Source organism: Rhinolophus sinicus, chromosome 16 (assembly GCF_057876585.1).
Source record: "Rhinolophus sinicus isolate RSI-liver-muscle chromosome 16, RSI-T2T, whole genome shotgun sequence".
Classification (NCBI taxonomy): domain Eukaryota; kingdom Metazoa; phylum Chordata; class Mammalia; order Chiroptera; family Rhinolophidae; genus Rhinolophus; species Rhinolophus sinicus.
The window spans coordinates 184,077,743-184,093,126 of NC_142516.1; the positions used below are offsets into that span (position 1 = coordinate 184,077,743).

Below are 15,384 nucleotides of genomic sequence, written 5' to 3' on the forward strand. Positions count from 1 at the left end.
CAGGAAAAGACTGAACAATCTTTCTTTCACAAAAGGTATTACTTTTTAAAATTTAAAACAAGCTAATTTAAGAACACTAGTATAAAAGGAAGGCCAGTCCTCTTTACTTTTTCTTTTTACACAAATTGAAATACTGTGTGTTTCCTTAGAGGCTGGTTATGCCTCTAAGATTGTTACTCAGAACAAGTTCCAGGGTGAATTATAAAACTTTATTTTTTTCCTAATAATAAATCAATCATTCTGGTCTTTCTTCCTCATTATTTAATAGTCACTTTTACTTGTTATCTAAATGACTGCTCATTTTACTTAAAATTTCTATTTAGTTTTTAAAATTAGTGTTTAGTATCATTCAATTAACTTTAAAAAAAGAAAATACAAAAAGCTAGAACAGTCAAAGGGCAACACCTATGACTAAATGTCCCCAAACTTCCCCTTAACTAAAATGCCAAAACAAAACAATTGCTCCTGAATATTTTTCTTAACACTCATATCACACAAGAATAGCATAGTTTACTTAATTGTAACTTCTGGCTACCCCCCAAATATAATTCGATTTTTTAAAATTAAAATTTGACTTAGTTTGTTTTGTGATGTAAAAAAGAAAGAAAAATCTCCTTTATTCTCAAGTCATATAGGAAAACAAAATCACACAAAACATAAAAAATACTTTACCAAGAAGATCTAAAACTTTCCAGAATCTGAATGCTTTGTTTCCCCGTAGTAGTTAAGTGCAATCAGGCATGTGACTGACTACACACATTTTTTTCAGAGACTTAAAGAACACATTCAGCCATGTTCTTCGACAGGTAAAGAACCACCTTCCGTTTACCAGCTCAGGAAACAGCCAGAAGCAAACACCCCAAATCATAACAAGTTACCTTCAAATATTCTCATTCTCTTCAGATACTGTCCTTTGGGCTTGAAAATAAAAAGCAATCCGGCAAGTTTTATGCTGTTAAAATGGCTCCTGTAGATTAGGGAAGTGGTGTCTGTGCTTCAGCTTATGAGTCATACATGAAACTAAGTGTTTCTAAGGAGGCACGCCCATGTTGCTGTGGACCCAATTATTCTGCTAGGTCAAACATGCAAATCACAGGTAAAGCGGGGAGAGTACGGAGAAGGGAGTGGGGGAGCCACAGGGCAAGATCCACCTTGATTACACCATTACTCCCGGCATGTTAATTACCATCATTTAAAAGTAACAATGAAATACAATGAGAATCTACAGGAAGCAAAATTAAAAAGCATTTCAAAAAATAAAATCTCAGATTTTAGAAGTTATTCTAATATATCGAGTAAATAAAAGTATGAAAGAGAAAAAAGCATGGGAGGGAATGGAAGGGAGATGGAGCCAACTTTCTGGCTTTCAATGTAACAACGGACTGGTGAGTGTAACCTGGCTACTCATTAACTCTTATATGAAAGGGTGTATTATATGCAATCTGGAAAAGCCGGCAAACTGCCATCCCAGATGCAGATGTGTATGTTTACTAAACAGATAATACCCACTAGAAAATTCAAAGTTCAGTGGAAAAATAAGTGTGAATTAATCTGGTTTATAGACACACACACACAAACCTCAGGATTACAAAGGAACTAAAATCCAATATATCAAAATGATTTTAAATAGAACTGCAAAGGTGGTAAAACCCTATTAAAAACAAACAAACTATCAATGCAATCATGGTTCATAACTCTACTACTTCCTAGTGATAACCACGGTTTTCTTTACATTTCGAACAGAATTTTCCACCAATAACAGCCTGCTGTGTGCCAGGCATGCTGCTGCGGCTCCGCTGGACCACCCCACCGTGAGCCTGAGGGTGCCAAGCAAAGACACGGCCGGGGAAGTGCTGCTCTCCAAGCATCTCACAAGGTGCCCAGGCAGCGGAAACAGTACTCTGACTACATACCCTGTCCCCTGCGTGAATATTTATTCATTTACTCTAAGAGCTTAAATTGATCAAAGTGGCTTGAAAGCATTAAGCACGTTCGAGGCGCTTTCGTCTCAATGATGAAGTGCAAGTAACCAGCTAGCCTTCTTCCTCGTATTTTACAAAAAGCAAATGGGATTTAGCAAGGTCTTCTCCCTTTAGTTAATTACTTGGAAGGAACTCTGCCTTTCGAGAGGCACAGCTGAGAGGACAAGCTGTCACTGACTTAGATGGAACTTGACAAACTGCTCCGAAACTTAATGACAATGAACCGACTCGCTGCCCTTCAAGCACCTATTTCATTCCATTGAACACCGCTTGATTTTTTTTTATTAAAATAATCTCCATGGTTCAACAAACTATTAATGAAAAATTATGCTAAAAAGAAAAATACATCACTTTTTCTATTGTGTCAAATGTCGTATTTAGTTTCCTTTAGCTCATTTATCCACAGTGACTATTCAGAACCCAAATACCAAGAAAACGGTCCTCCGAGCAGTCGCAGGAAATGTTCATGGAAAATCCAAGTCGTTTCCCAGAGCTGAAACTTATTTTAGGGGATACCCATATAAGCCCAGTAATTTGATTATCCTATAGCTAACTAGAAATATTAGAAATTATACTGAGTGAAAGAAGAAATGGATGATGTCAGAACAAACAAGGTCAGAGTTGATAATAAGATAAAAACACACAAAACCTATGAAACTACAAATAAATATACTTAAAAAGTACTGGGCTCTGAAGCCAGCCGGTAACGTCAATAATTCTACATTCCGCTAAGTATTATCACAACACAGTAATTGTCTCGAAGACAGCATTATTATGATAAAGGCTGTTAAAAGACAAAGTAACATCAAGTGTGCGAAATTTTTTATGAAGTATGGATACATAAAAGGCCAAGCTTCTGCTACTGAGAAAAATCCATTTACATAAACCCATTACTTGATAATGGCAGATATTTGGACTGTATTTTAAAAGTACTTTTGGCCACACATAAATATGAAAATAACTATCCCTCTTCAGCAGGATAAGAAGATAATTCCAGAGTTGTTATGAAAATATACTGTCCCCTTGGCCGTCCCTGTTAGCATTATTTTACTACCCACAAGAACTGGATCTGGTTCTGTTCACAGCCCCAAGAAACCAGTCTCCACAGGGAAACAAAGGGCAAACAGTTCAGCACAGGTTCTAGAGTCAGTCTCCTTGGGTTCAAATCCCAGCTCTGTCACCTATTAGCTGTGTAATCTTGGGCGATACCTTAACAATTCTGTGCCTTCACCTCTTCACTTGCGATTTAGGCTAATAGTACCCCTGAAAGGATTCTTGTGAGAATTAAATTAAAATCAGTCCAAGTACTACTATTTGGTATACAGAATTTGCACAATTCACAGATAAAAAAACAAACCAGTTTTGAAAATGGTCCAACAATCTGAACAGAGAACTTCACCAAAGAAGAGCTACAGATGGCAAATAAGCACAGAAAAGATCTCAACATCGTTACTCAGGAGGGAAATGCAAATTAAAGTCACAATACCACTAGATGCTATTAGAGTAGCTTTCAAAAAAGCAGCCAGTGACAATAACAAGTGCTGGTGAGGATGCGGGGCTGTTTGTGGGAACCCAAAACAGTACGGCCTGTTGGAAAAACCATTTAGCAGCTTCTTATAAAGTTAAACATGTACTTATCATACAATCCAGCAGTCCCACTCCTGGATATTTACTCCAGAGAAATGAAGATTCAGGTCTATAGAAACAACTGCTATGCAAATATTTACAGCAGTTTTATTCATAACCACCAAACACTGGAAAGGCAACACCCATCTATTGGTGACGGGCTGAGCACATGGCCGGCTAGCCACATGCCGCAACGGTACCGCAGGGGAAAAGGCAGGAACTTCTGACTGCTCATCAATGCTACGACCTGCGTGAAATAAAGGCGGCGTGAGTGAAATACGCCAGACTCAGAATATATTTCGTATGATCCCATTTATGTGACATTCTGGAAAAGGCTAGACAAAAAGGATAGAAATCCTATCAGTGGTTGCCAGGAGTTGGGAATGAGGGCCAGGGATTGACCACAAAGAAGAACAGGGAACTAGAAAGGTGATGGCGTGCTAGAAATATGCTGTGTGGTGATTGTGCTATCAGGTACATGACCTATTTCTGTTCTCAAAAATCACAGAACTGTACCACTAAATATGGCAAATTCTACTACGTATAAACTGTATCTCAACAAACTTGACTTTAAAAAGAAATCCAGTTCGTGTGCATAAAGTGCTTAACATGGTACTGAGAACTTAGTCAGCACTTCATAAACATTATCTGTTATTGTTACTGTGCTTCATAGTAGATGCGATCAGGATCAAATACTGCAGGGTGACAAACTTTAACTAAATCTCCAAACTTTTGTGTAAATACAATGTGGCATATTAGACTTGTGATGGAAATGTAATATACCTGTACATACTATCCTGTGTGTATGTTTATTTCTAAAATTAGACATATATTGGGTTGGTGCAAAAGTACTTGCGGTTTTTGCAATTCTTTTTAACTTTTTAAACCACAATTACTTTTGCACCAACCTAATATCAAGTCAATATGTACCTTAATATAGAGTTGTCACAGCTGCCTGGGGAATTTTCAACATTGATGTTTGAATTAACTGAGAAAGATTAGGTCAACTGAATGAATTTAAATGCCAACTAAAGTTAGGACATTGTTTCTTTCTTTAAAATAGAACTTACGAAAAGAATGTACTGCATAAGCGAGGACGCACTTGTTCCCTTTTTTCATTACTGCTCCTTGAATTCAAATTTGAAAGCTTTTAGTATGCGAAAATATAGAATAGTCTGATTTTCATATTTAGGAAACCTGGGCTAAAAAAGGGCTTGGTTTGAATCTGTTCCTTAGGTCAGGAGCTAACATGCCATCACCACCAGAGATGGAAGATCAAACCATCAAAATGGTAAATGACTCAAATTGATAATTCTCCACTACTTAAGATTTAAATTAAAAATAAAATTTAACAGACTGAGATTTAGCATTACAAATCTTTCAGTGGGGAAGAACTAATTCTGATGTGAATACCTCTCACCGTGTAATCCCAGTTTCTGAGCCACGTGCAGCATTTCCGAACGTGACTTAATGTAAAACAGTTACTTCTCTATTATCTGTCACTAGCGTTAGTTTTGTTAAAATGAGGCCTCCTCCCTGCTTCTGCAGAGACAGAATATCAGGACCTGTCCACGAGGAGAGTCCTCCTGGACAAGAGGCACGCCAGGGGCAGACGGGCCCACGGCTGGCTGGTTTTGCTCACTACTGGATCCCATCACTAACACAGGGCCCAACACACAGCAGGAACTCAGAGACATGAATGCATAATTTTTCTAAAACCATTTCTTGCGGCCAAATTGTTTGTTGCATGTCAAAATTTTATTACACATTGAAATATTTTTTAAAAACACGATTTGATATAGCCAAATTCACATAACTGTTAGAAGATTCTAGTGTAGGTGTTACTTTGGGTGTTATTCTTTCCTGTGAAAAATAACCGAGAATTGATTGTACAATTATCTTGTTTGTGGTGCTCCAGGTAATATGCTGCCTGCCATCTCAAACTGTTTCATACAGGCATGATGTTGGACCTTACAGTTACATTTAAAATTCAATATTAAAGACAATCTACTATCTTTTACTTCAGTGGATTGTAACCAAGGGCCACCTCTGAGTTACCTAGAGAAGCTCTTTGGAAGACACATGTCTACTCCCAGAAACAGATTCAGCAGTGTGGGCAGAGGCCAGGCTTCTGAGTAGCCCCAGCACCTAATGTAGTTTGTGCTCCTCACACAGCAGCTGCTCAGAAAGATACTCACCACCCTACTATTCAATAATCTCTAAATGTTGTGGAGAGGCAATCCTAAACTCCTCCTTTGCTACTCTCCAGGCAAAAGCATCGCATCACAGAAATACAATGTCACAACGCCCTGCCCCTTTCCCTACCACAAACTGCCCACTTTCAATTCACCTTTCACTGCCATTAGAGAAGTCCTCCTACGGAACGCTGTGGGTGATGTGATTATGTCTCATGGCTGAAAAACAAACTGACTCCCTTGAAGCAAAACAAAAAGCTGGACTATTTATCATGGGGCGCCAGGCTTTCACAATCTGACCTCAATCTACCCATTTCCCAGCCCTATCTCCCCCACTCTTCACCTCTCCCCACTGCTGCTTCTCTCTCTCTCTCTCTCTCTCTCTCTCTCTCTCTCTCTCACACACACACACACACACACACACACACACACACCACAGCCAACTGAACCTTCTGGATTGCTGCGTTCCTATTTGTCTGCGTGGCCTGGGTTTGGAAAGCACCTAACTTGTTTCCCACCCTGTCCCTCATCTCCGCCTACTGACCCATCCCTCAGTCCAAGTCAAATGTGCTCTCGGCATGAAGGCTTCCCTCCACAGTCTCACTCACAACTGCTATTACAAGAACTCATCACAAGGCTGAGAGGGAACTTAGAGAGTCTCTATCCAGGCCAGTAGTTTTCAAATTTTTCTGTTAAGCAGCTAAATTCTTAAAAAATTCTTTAGGGAACCTCGATACTACATACATTTAAGTCTTTGCAGTTTTAAAAAGGTCTAAAACACGGACCCATCAAACCTCATTTTAAAAACAGGGAAAGAAGGTCCACAGACAGAAGTGACTTGACCATGTCAAGTTAATGACCAATCACAGGTCCTCCCAGGTACTCATTCAATTTCAATATTTACTGAGAACCTACTATGTGCCAGGCACTATTCGAGGCCCTTGCTATCCAGCAGCAAACAAAAGAAACACACTGTTGATAAACGATCCATACCCCCAACGGTGTTTACATCCTAGCAAGGGAGAGAGACAGACATGATGAAACATAAATACATGTTAATTATGAATAAAAGACATAAATAAAACATATAGTGTGTTAGTGATAAGGACAAAGAAGAAAAACTACAATAGCAAAGAGGAGAATATGACATTTTATATAAACTAGCTAGGGAGGACTTACTTTTGCCCCATCACTTTTGAGTGAAGACCTCTAGCCATGTAGACGGATCTAAGGAAGGACGTTCTAGGCAGACCAAAGCCACTGCGAACAACAGAAAGCTTGCCTGCTACGTTCAGGGACAGTGCAGAGGCCAATGCGGTTCAAGAAGAGAAAATGAGAGAATAATAACAGGAGAAGGAAGAGTCCTAGAAACGAAAAGAGAGCTTCACTGCTCGGAAACTTGAACCGAAGAGTTTTGAGTAGGTAAGTCGTAGGATTTGGCTGCTGAGCTGTAAACAGACTGCAGAGGGACAAGGAGAAGCTAATGAAATAACCCAGAAAATACGATAATGACGGAGACAAAGGAGGCAGCAGAGGAGGAAGACATAAATTACGGACATGTTTTTGAGGGATAGCCACAGAGATTGTCCAATGGATGCAAAGTGGGTTGTGGGGGAAAGAAAGGCTTCAGAACTCCATTTTCAGCAACTGGAAGACTGCAGTTACCAAAACTGAGATAAGAAAGACTACAGACGGCAGTGGTTTGGGACAGCGGGGCATGAGGAGTTCAGTTTTGAACATGTTAAGTTTGAGGTGCTCATTAGCTATCCAAGCGGAGATGTCCAATAGGATATATTGTCCTGGAACTGCAATCAAAGGCCTGAGCACAGGGTGGACGTATGGCCTAGATAAATAAACGTGGGAGTCATGAACATACACATGCTATGAAAGCTACAGACATAAAAGGTGACGATGACGGACCCTTGGGACTCCAATATTCAAAGGTAGGGGAGATGACGTAGAACTAGCAAAGAAGGCCGGAAAGGAGCACCCAGAAATGTAGCAGGAAAACATGTGGTATTATTTGGAATTCAAGTGAAAGTGTTTCCAAGAGGAGGGAACTACCAACAGTGCCAAATGATGACAGATTAAATAAGATGGAAGTCTGAGGGAAAAAATGAGCTGAATTTAGTAACGTGGATGTCACCAATTTTGAAAGTCGAGTTTTTCACGATGTGCTAGATGTAAAAGAAAAAACAAACAAAACATCTGATTAGAGAGAGTTTAAGAAAGAATGAGAGGTAAGAAACTAAAGACAGAAAGTAACTGTTGTGAAGGGTCAAGGAATGATTTGGTGGGGGGGGGGGGGGGATGATTGCTGTTTAAGAAAAGCAGGCCCTTTTCTACTGCCCAGGAACAAAATTACTGCAACTAATTAAGTGCAACTCTGTGTCTAAAATGGTAACCTACCTGAGGACAAAACTATATGGAGCTTCTACAACTAATTGTGACTGTGGACAAGTTACTTCAAACTACTATGGGATTTTAATCTCCTTTTTCGTAAAATATCGGGAGTCTAGAGATCTGGTCATTTTGAAGATCCATTTCAGTTCTGACATTTTACGATTCTATAGTCTCTCGAAGTCCTCTGAATAGTGTCTGAGGAACTGAGAACAAAAATCACATTAAGGCTATGTTTTAAAAAGACGTCTCCTGACCATATTCTTATACTGTTTATTGAAAGTAATACATAAAATTACCAGATATTCAGAATAACTTGAAATTTTATAAAATCCTCCAAAATTCAGTTATACTTTATTAAAAGGTAAAAAGCAAAAACAAAAACACAACCACCAAAAAAATAATCTAGAATATTCTAGAAACCTTTTTTTTTTTTCAATCTTATGGCAGTAGGGTGTTTAAGCAAATGGTCTTTTAGCAGAAGTCCAAAAAAGTTCATCTTAAATACACCAAAATGCCATGCTCTTACCAAAAAAAAAAAAAAAAAGACATCTTTCGCCATTAGTAAAATTAAAGACAATATGATAGAAGGCAAGCCTCTTATTTTAAACTAGCCAGATACAGACTATGTTTACTTTATTTGATATTTGTTATTTATCAACAAAACAAATTAAATACTCCGTTTACAAGGAGATTAAGAAAAAGTATTACGGCTTTAATTCTCATATACGGATGTAGTTGATGTTAATTCACAATTAAAGGTGCACTTGGCTTGACTCTTTGCTTTAGGACTGAATCACAGAATGCTTAGTTAGCCCTGAAGACTAAAACCCAGCAATGTCAAAAACAATTACTTTGCTATTATTTTTGATCTTTAATAAAAAGAACTAAATATAAACAGAAAACTACGGGAATTTTAGGATGTTAAAGAAACAAAAACTTCAATTTCTTTTCATTACATTGCCAATCAAAATAGAAATAAAGAAAGTAACCTTAGGAATGAGCGCTGTAATCCAATGGTGAAAAGTCCACCTGGCTGTAGAGTGGGTGACCCACGTTTGAGTCCCAAGTCCACTGTTAACCAGCTGGATGACCTAGAAATCTAAGCCTACGTTTTGTCTTCTGTAAAAGAGATAAAGAGATCTTGATGATGATAATTTTTTATTTCACACACACACATAAAAACCACTTCAAGTGCTTATTATAGTGCCAACATGTGTTCTCAAATACTTATCAAACAAGGGGAGATAAACATACTGGTAGTACATCCATACTCAGCAGTAAAATGGAATAAACTATGGATAAATACAACTTGGATGACTCTCAAAAGCATTTTGTTGAATGAACAAAGCCAGTGCCAAAAGGTGACACACTATACTATATGGCTCCATTTTATACAACATTCTCGGACAGACGGAACTATAATGCTGGGACAGATCAGTGGCTGCAGAAATATGGATTAGGCAGAGGAGGTGACTACGAAGAGAGAACATGAGACTTCTGAGGGGTGACAGAATTGTTCTGTATCCTGATTATGGTGGTGGCTACACAAAATTTATATGTAATGTTAAAATTCAAAGAATTGTATACCCCAAAAGAGGATCAATTTTACTTTATGATAATTTAAAAGATAAAATAATTTTTTTAAAAATTCCGAAACTCATTACTCTAGCCCATAGACACGAGAAAAATATCAGACAAAATCATACAGAGGGACATTGTACAAAATACCTAACCATTATTCTTCAAAGTGTCATGGTCAAAAAAGACAAGGAACCATCACAGATTTTGAGAGGATTAAGGGGACCTGACAGCTAAATTCAATGTGGTGAATCCTGGGTGGGTTCTGGAAAGAAAAGGGTCATGAGTGGGAAAACTACAGAAACCCTAATAACGTCTGCAGTTTAGTTAATAGTATTATCCCAATGTTAACTTCTTACTTTTCATTACACTATGATTATGTAAGATGTTAACATTAATGGAAGCTGAATGAAGAATATACAGGAACTTTCTGTACTATTTATGCAATTCTTCTGTAAGCCTACAATTTCAAAATAAGTTTTTAAAAAATTAAATGCCAGAATCTTTAAGAAAAAGGTCTGCAATAATTTCATAAAGCAAAAATATATTATTTTTTCTCTTTCAAAAACAAACCAATGCCATCCTGAATGTTCTGATTACCTCAGTGTAAGTTTGATTACCTAGTGTAGGTTTTACCTACACTAAGCTCAAATATGTTATCTGAAAGGGATAAAACAGATTCTACGATAAATTGTATGACTTATTGCCATGCTCACTTCCAGTGTACATGTTTATGACTTCAAAAAATCTATCAACACTTGACTTCCCAATTCAAGAATGCCTTTTTTTTTAAAAGAAATTGCCCCTAAATTCTACCGCTTAATATTCCTATTAAAAAAAAACAAAAACCCTCAATAGCCTACTAGAACCTACAGAATTTCAATACAAGACATTTTCCGATCTTGACTTTGGTCTACCTACTTACAGCCTGCCGCGTGGCCATTCTACACCCCAACCCACACCCTCTAACCCAGCTTTGCTGAACTTCCTATCAGTTCAGAGCTTGCCATGCTTTCTCACTCCACATCTGCTGGCCTACCCCACCCAGCTAATCTCTTGCAAACCCTTTCTCTCCTCCACCACTGAAAGGAAGAACTGGTTTCTTTGTGCTCCCTCAGTATTTTGTAAGTGATCTAACAGATGCATGAATCATTGTTTATCCCATCACACATACATTTATGTGCTGCTACGACAAGCAAAGCACTCTGATAAGTTTGGGGGACCTAAAGGTGAATTGATTTCATTCATAATTCCTTCTGCCTACTCTGCTGGACTATCTGGGGAAGAACACTATTTTTTTCTTTTATCATTTGTTTATATCCTCATTGGTCATTTACTCAAGCCTACAATAGCTGTTTAATACATATTTGCTGAAAACATTCATAAATTCAACTAAATACTGGCTCAGTGATAAGTCTATTTTTTCCTCTTCTACACAATCCAAACCATTCTCGGGTCATTTCTGTCTAAGCCTAAATTACACAAAGCAAGACCCCTTCCTCACTTTCCCGAATAGTCCAAATTATATGGATAGGATGGTTCGGCTGGTTCTGCCAGTTCTGTTTGGAGTCAAGCCCTCAGCAGTAAAGCTCTGCATTTATTAAGAGAAAAGCTTCTGGATGAGTCCCTCTGTGTATCCCTGAACATCTCAGTATGTTAATAGGCTGTGAACAAAATCAGAGACAGAGAAGCAGAGAGACAGACACACACAGACAGGCAGAGGGGAGAACAAAGAGGAAAAACTCCCCCTAGATTAGGCCTGATTATCCAGTCCTGGCCCTTTCCTTCAACTTTTGGTCTTCTGTGCCTTTCAGGCTTTAACTTACGCAGCCTCCTCTCAATGAACTTGCCTAATTAGAAGCAAGAACGTAAAGGTTCCAGTAAAAAGAATACTCAAAGAAAGTATTTAGCCTGCAGGCTCTTTTTATTCACATTTCACAGTACAGGACGGATGCACGAGGAGCAACCGCTCTGAACTCTCCTCTGTCCGCGGCCCTCCCAGGACACCCGCCCGCTAGCGAGGTGCGCGGCTGCTCTGCTCCCACTTGCCTTATCACCAGCACAGACAAAACTTGAAAACGTAAAAGAATGTTAGATTTACAGTTGTTTTAGGGAATTTGTCTTGCACATACACAATGCTCTGAGTATTTTAATGTTCTCAAATTTCTGTCTCCAGGTCTTGTTCCTGAACTCCAGATTTTTCTGTCCAACTTGTCAATTCCATTCAAACATCTGATGACCTTCTCCAACTTAACACATCCAAACCTGAATTCCTGACCTTTCCTCCAACACCTGCTCTACCCCTCGTTTTCTCCAGTCAGCTTGATGGCGACTGAATCCTGCTGGCTGCTCAGACCGCAAACAGGGGCTGCCGGCTCCTCTTTCTGTCATCTGTCCATAGCCTACCTGTCGGGAAATCCTGTTGGTTCAACCTTCAGAACATGGACAGAAGCCTCTAACCACTCAGCTTCATGGTTACTGTCATGCTTAAGCCACTGTGGGCTCTCACCTGCATCACTAAGGAGGCTTCCTGCTTCTGTTCTCTCCCTGCCTTCTCGTCTCAGAGCAGAGTCAGGTCAACTATTCTGAAAGCACTCTCCTGCAGCGAAACCTCCTGTAGCGCCTCACAAGAGAAACGTGGCCAAACACAAGAGAAGGTGTTCGAAGATTTCATTCTCACAACCGAACAGCAGAAAAAATACCACTGTCACCTATTAAGATAGTAAAGAGTAAAATGATTAGAGAGCGTGTAGGGGAAATAAATGGTCTCATACTCGTCATGAGAGTGAAAGGTACCATTCCAGAAGGCCATTTCACAATCAAAAGGCCTTAGTGTATGCATCTCTTTGCCCAGCAGTTTCAGTCCTAGGAAGTTATTCTAACAAAATTAATATTCATGCAAACATGTAGGTAGAAATCCAGCACTACTGATTAAAACAGTAAAAAATTGGAAACAAACTTACATCAATCAGATGTTACAGAAACCCTATCGCATGGCATGGGAACAGCCGTATTGTTGTTCAGTTGTTAAGAACGATCATCTATGTAAAGCGGTGCAGGTGTGGGAAAAGCTCCAGAACACACTGAGGTGCAACACGCAAGTTACGAAACACTATATGTCTCTACACAATCACCACACGGATGGTACACATTTCAACATCTGAAGTAATGATCAGCAGTACTTCTGCTGGTTAGTAAGATTTTCATGATTTGTACTAGTTGTTTTTATTATTTGGTATTTAAGTCGCTTCTATGCCTGGCGCTGTCCGTAACCTTAAGTTACAGCCAGTTTACCTGCAGACCCAGGTAAGCATTCAGGCCGAGTCCCTGCCCACGTATGAAGGAAATCAACAAAGGAACACAACGGGTGACCAGGAAAACCTACCTTAGATAGGGATGGCCTCTGAAAATGTGACAGCTGCTTTGAGGCCTGAACGATAAAGACGAGTCGTGTAAAGAGGCTGTTAGCAGAGGAAGTTACAGGGGAGCAAACCAAGGCAACGAGACAGGAGGAAGTACCATGGTCTTTGGAGTGCGGGGAGGAGGGAAGTATGAAAAGCAGCCAGAGAAGTACTTATACTGAACTTGTATCACATTTACAATCACAAAAACCATCAAGCTAGTTTCATCCTAAAAACCAAAACAACCTTTAGCACTACCTCAATCATCCAGAAAGAAAAATTTTTTAAATCGTTTCTTGCTAAGTGCTTGACAAAGTGTCATAACAGAGCCAATGAAAAGCATTCAGGAAGACTTCTAAGTAGATCATTCTTGGACCAACAAGTATCCAAAGCCAGTCCGCAGAACAGATGCATGAAAATCATGTACAGACACACACAGTGCACACGCACACCCATGCCCAATCCTACACCTACGATTCAAACTCTGCGGGTCTAAGTGGCCCCAGGATTGTTCTCCACGGCCCGTGTGACCGGAAGCAGGTCTGGTGACACACACACCTTCGTGCCTCAGCACCCCTGACTGCACCTGTGGACAGTCCCAGGACACGTCTCCCGATAAGTCAGTGGGAGGACATATACGTACCCAGTAGATCCCATTTAGGGAACCAGCAAGGTGTGTAATATATTTCTCAAATATTTCATAGATCTAAAGAAGATATTTTTAAAATTCAAGCTCCTGCTTAAAAAACAAACGAACAAAACTCCACGATTCAACACCCCAACTGTCACACAAACCCTAACCCCATCTACCATTCTTTCTCACTTCCTTCACAGCCAAACTTCCTCAAAGACCTGTTTCTACTCCATTTCCTCATTTCCCACTCATTCTTGTCTAATCTAATACTGCGCCTATTACGCCACTAAATCTGTTCTCACTCAAGCCAACGACCACACAGGACTGAACCCAATCAACAGTTCCAGAACTTGTTCTGTTACACCTGGTGACTGCTCTCTCCTGGCCTTGCCCCCCTCTGGACTCCTTCTCCCCAAATCTCCATCCCACCTCCTCCACTTCCCTCACCACTGAGCACTGGAGGGGCCACAACGTTCAGCTCAAAGCCCTCTTCTCCCCCCACACCCTCGCTGGGCAAACGCATCCATTTCTAGGGTTTCAACCACCAAGTCAGAGGATAAAAATGAAAACCACCTCCACTCCATTACCCTTAACAATTCCCTTAAATTCACCTTTTAAGTACATTTTACCACAATTACAAGCCAAACTGGCTTCTGAATAAAGAGAATCGAACCATTTTTCCCTCTGACATTCAAGCACCAGATTAAGTAGGTAATTTTTAAAAGATTCTTTTTCTCCACCGCATTCCACTCCTATACTCCCCAGCTTAAAACCCACCAATGTCTGTCTGCTCTGCTTAAGATGAATTTCAAAATCCCTAACGTGTCCGACAGTGCCTCTATAGCCACTCTTTCTTTCCTGCTTGCAATCGTTTGCAAATGCTGCCACCTCAGACTCGCCTCCCCTCCCCTCCCCTCCAGTCCTGTCCTTCCCTCGGGTCTGTATTCAAATGCCATTTCCTCAAGGAAACCTTTTCAGCATAGCCTTTCCCACTTAGCTGTTAGGGATCTCCCTGTTCTGCGCTGACACTAAAGGACAAGTTTTACTTGTTCAGACAAAGTCTGTCTCCCCCACTAAACTGTAAGCTTCCTGAGGATCTTGTCTGCTTTTTTTATATTTATATCCTCAGCATTTAACACCCGAATACTGACCAAATTACTGACTTCAATCTCCTTAGAGATGCTTTTTACACTCCAAGTATACATTCAGATTTGCCTTTTTAAATTTTAAATTGTGGGAAAATATACATAACACAAAATTTACCATTTTAACCATTTTTAAGTTCAGTGCTAGCAACTACATTCATGGTGTTATGCCACCAATCTCCAGATTTGTTCAGGTTGCAAAACTGAAACGCTGTACCCACTGAACAACTCCTTAGTCCTCCTCCCCACAACCCTGGCAATCACCCCCCACCCCCCCACCCCCCGACTTCCATGCTTCTGACGACTCTAGGTACAACTTGTACGTGGAATCATGCAGTACTTGTCTTTTGTGACTGGCTGATCTAACTTGGCATAATGTCCTCCAGGTTCATCCATGTTTCACGTAGCACGTGTCAGAAT

General features: G+C 39.9%; 1 protein-coding gene across 2 annotated transcripts in view; it reads right to left on the bottom strand.

Annotated features, from left to right (window-relative positions):
* The window catches only part of ELF1 (E74 like ETS transcription factor 1), a 97,979-nt gene that overhangs the window by 74,609 nt on the left and 7,986 nt on the right, over positions 1 to 15,384 (bottom strand). Inside the window, exon 1 of one of the 2 annotated variants that reach the window (XM_019755283.3) lies at positions 879 to 1,026. The exons of the other annotated variant lie outside the window; for it this stretch is intronic. The gene's annotated coding sequence lies outside the window, so the exon portion shown is untranslated. Of the gene's footprint in view, positions 1 to 878; positions 1,027 to 15,384 lie in introns of those variants that run through there. 2 annotated transcript variants of the gene reach the window in all.